This window comes from Polypterus senegalus, chromosome 4 (assembly GCF_016835505.1).
Source record: "Polypterus senegalus isolate Bchr_013 chromosome 4, ASM1683550v1, whole genome shotgun sequence".
NCBI lineage: Eukaryota > Metazoa > Chordata > Cladistia > Polypteriformes > Polypteridae > Polypterus > Polypterus senegalus.
This window is the reverse complement of record NC_053157.1, coordinates 241,578,885-241,583,360: the sequence shown is the minus strand read 5'-3', so window position 1 is coordinate 241,583,360 and position 4,476 is coordinate 241,578,885.

Here is a 4,476-nt window from a genome sequence, read left to right as displayed (position 1 = left end):
ATTGGTGAAGGAAGGGCCGCAGGGTGCTTGAAACAGGGGCAGGGATTCGGAGGAGCTCTGTAGGAATTGAACGGTGATTTACTGGATGGTAGACCGAAATGGAAGCAAGCCGAAAAAATCCACAGAGGTACTTCACCATGGAGGAATGAGCCTAAAGTGGTTCAAGAGATAGAAAGATTGAAGAATGGCTCTTAGAGGAGATGGCCAGATCTGTTCTTCCAGTTTTGCTGCCACGTTCTTTTCCACAAACAAGTGTCCACAGTCAGCCCTGTGGTGGAGTTGGCCTTACTGGTAACTCAAGGTGCCCATCCAGGAGAACCCCTGCATAAAACATCCCACCGGCTACTGTGGACTGGTTACAAGAAATACACAGATATAGTAGATGTGAAAGGCACTATATAATTAATATATAGATAGATATGTGAAAGGTACTATATGTGACAGGTAGTTAAATAGATTGAAAATAATTCTTTACATTATCTGTTATATGCTAATTGGTATGGAATTCATAAAAGCAGAGTAAATGTTTGTGATGCACCAACTGTTGGAATGACAAATGCAATCCTTTTCATTACCACAAATATCTGTGATGCTCAATCTGTTATAATGACAAATGCAATGCATACACCTCTGGTATATGTCATTTGTCAACAGATTCATAATAGCAGCATTAATGTTTATGAAGCACCATCTGTTGGAATGACAGATGTACTGCATTTTATTGGTACAAATGTTGGTGATGCACCATCTGTTAGAATGACAGAGACATTGCAACTGGACAGACACACAGATACGCTGACAGTTACCCATTTTTGAAAGTAGATTAGCTATGTTATCCATCAAAGATGGCTTGAAATCTAAATAATCAATGTAGACCTTGGTGCAAATGTTTGCAGTTCACCATCTATTGGAATATAATGTATTTTGTAATGTATGCAGTAATAAAATGCAAAGCATATGTCATTCTAACAGATGGCACATCACAAACATTTGTAATAATAAAATGCATTGCTGCAGAAGTTTGTGATGAACCATCTTTTTGCAATGACAAATGGAGTACAAATGTCTCTGTTATATGCCAATTAGTATGGGATTCATGAAAGCAGAGTAAATGTTTGTGATGCACCAACTGTTGGAATGACAAATGCAATCCTTTTCATTACCACAAATATCTGTGATGCTCAATCTGTTATAATGACAAATGCAATGCATACACCTCTGGTATATGTCATTTGTCAACAGATTCATAATAGCAGCTGTAAAAAAGGCTCCTGTGCCTTTAAGGCACTGAAGCATGATCACGTGAAAACCGTGGCGTGTGCAGTGAGCATGTGCGTTTGTTAGATGTACCTCGTGAAAGCCGGAACTACTGGAGCCACTAGAGAAAGTTTAAGTTTGTGCGTTGTTGACCAAATGTAAGTGTATATGTACATATTTAGAAGTTAAGTGTTAAAAGTTAGAGAACTGTTCTGAATTAGTAGTTAGGTTAATATCTTACGTTACCACATTGAAATTGTAATTGCAAACACCTTACGTTGAAAGTGTGAAGCTATAGTGCCACCTATTGGACATTTGTGTATAGCATAGTGAGATAACATGTATATATGTACTAAATGTCTTATTTTGTTGTTTGCCTGTTAGAACCACACATACACCTACTCACCTACCTGTACAGTTGTTCTACATCATGTGAAATTTTGGCATCTCAACATTAAAGCGATGTTCCTGAAATGGTTGGATTAGTTCCTGTGTTCTAACCGACACACCACAGAGACTACAGCGTATTTCAAGTCTGCCTTTCTTCATAACAATTTTGGTCCTTCGAGCCAGATCGCAGTGGTTACTGTGGAACATGTATCCTTACTCCAACCAGCAAGCCGGAGCGAACTATCCAAGAAGACAGTCGCGCCCTCCGCGTTACTTAGAGGATTATGATTTAAGCTATGCAGGCTACAGGGTTCTAGAAGCATCACCTTCACTGAGGCCAGGAGTACTGCACACAATTTACCAAGAAGAGGATTATGATGCCAGCAGAATGTTGTTACCTCAAACTCTGCAAGCTCAAGCAACACCAAATCGTAGAGAACTAGCGATAACTTCACCAGGAACACTGAATAATTCTCATAGAAAGCTACAGCTTGAGAGAGACTATGAACACTCACAATCAAAGACAGTTAGCCTTTCTAATATTAGTCCTGACTCATTAAGAAGGGCTGGACCAGTTCCTGCACCACGGACTGTCTATCGAACACCAGTGCCATCTCCTAGGACTTCAAATGCCCCTTGTAACTACAACTACAATGAGGACCTGCCAAGAATGCAGAAACAGTGGGAAGGAGATAATGTAAGTAATAACAGTTTTAGTGCACCTTTATCACCTGTCCACGAGCAGGAGGATCCTCAACCTAGCCAGGAGTCTGATGCGATGCTTGACATAATGGAAGAGATGGTGGCACGGATGTGTGAAATGAGAGCCCAAAGTAGACAAGCCAGAATTCCGTCCTACTCTTCTCCACCTAGACCAGATTCCCTTTCCCATTTGAATCATGATGCACTTCGCCAAAGGACACCAGCCAGGCAACATCCACCCTTACATCAGTACTGTGTAGATCCTAACACACCTGCTCCTACTCCTCTTCCTCACCTTCCTCGTCTGCCTCACCAGCATCCTCCTCAGCCATTTCACCAGTATATCCTGCAACCTCCTACATCCACAGAATGTGATCAGTACACTCTTGATCATCCCCAGCGGGAGTACTTTCCACAGGCACAAGAGACCTTCTATAGGGGACCTAAACCTTCAATCCCAGACTTCATCCATAAAGATCCCAGTGAGTTTGCACGGCTTAAGATAGCTCTAATTAACCTTCTCCCTGCAAGCAGTACAGAGCTATTCAAGTACCAGATTTTGGTTGAGCACCTGAAGTTAGAGGAAGCCCGTTTAATAGCTGATGCATACCTGAACTCTCTTTACCCGTATACTGATACCATGGCAGCTCTTACTGAGAAATATGGACAACCTCATCAATTGGCTTTGAAGAAAATTTCAGCAGTCATGAACTCTCCAGCAATTCGTAGTGGGGATACAGAAGCTTTTGAGAAGTTTGCTTTAAATGTGCAAGCATTAGTAGGTATGTTGGGAACCATAGGGCCTGAGGGTGACATTGAACTCCGATGTGGATCTCATGTAGCTCGTCTGTTGACAAAGCTTCCACCAGACCTTCGGGCGAACTTCCGCAGACACATGCTGCATAGACCAGGAGCAACCTATACTTTACTTGATCTCTCAACGTGGTTAAAATTTGAAGTGTGGTGTCACGATTCAGGAGGACAGCCCAGACAAGTGGAGAAATACAGAGAACCTAAACGTGGACCAAAACCAACTACGGTCTTACTTGGAGCAAACCAAAGCTCTGCGACTGAGACTTCCAACCCTTCTATAGATGAGCCATCAGAGAAGAAGAAAGAAAAGCCTAAACCTTACTGCCCATATTGTGAAAATACAGAGCACTTCCTTAGTCAATGTCCCACATTCCAGCAGTTCACGAAAGAGCAAATTATAGACTGGATCAAAACCAAGAAACGATGCTGGAGGTGTGGACGTTCGCATCAAGCAGCTAGCTCAGTGTAATCTCAAAAAACCCTGCAATATATGTAAAGGGAAACATCTTAAGGTCTTGCATGAAGTTAACACTCTCCCCCCAAAACAGGATACCTGTGTGCTGAGTTCATCTACTGAGACTCTTTATGGCGACAGACCCACTGATGGCAGTTATGTATTGCTTAAGGTAGTTAAGGTAATGCTTTATAATGGCAACAGAGCCTTAGAAACCTACGCAGTGTTAGACGACGGCTCCGAACGGACTCTCTTGCTTTCAGCAGCAGCTAAAGAGCTTGGCTTAGAGGGAGAATCTGAAAAGATGATGTTAAGGACAGTTAGACATGACATTGAGACATTGGAGGGAGCATCAGTTTCATTTATGCTAACTCCTGCAACAGAGCCACAAAGGAAATTTAAGATCCAGCATGCCTTTACTGCAACGCGGCTAGCTTTGGGTGAACATTTCTACCCGATGACTACTCTTCAGGAGAAGTATCAACACCTTAAAGGCTTGAATATTCCTCATTTTGAAAATGCATGTCCCCTTCTACTCATTGGAGCTGACCATCCCCACTTACTCTTCCCACTCGAGCCTGTACGCCTTGGCCCACCAGGAGGGCCAGCAGCAATCAAGACTTCTTTGGGATGGACATTGCTAGGACCTGTAAGGGGACTTAAACATCAGATGTCTTCCACGCAGTGCTTGTTTTCCTCCTTCCAGTCCCAGATACTGAACTGTTTAAAAATGTGGAAAGACTTTGGCAACTAGATTGTTTGCCCTATAGGAATGTTGAATCAGTCACTCGATCCAAGCAGGATAAAAGCCATACTTCTTCTTCAAAGTCAAACTTCTCGAATAAAGGTGGACGGAATTC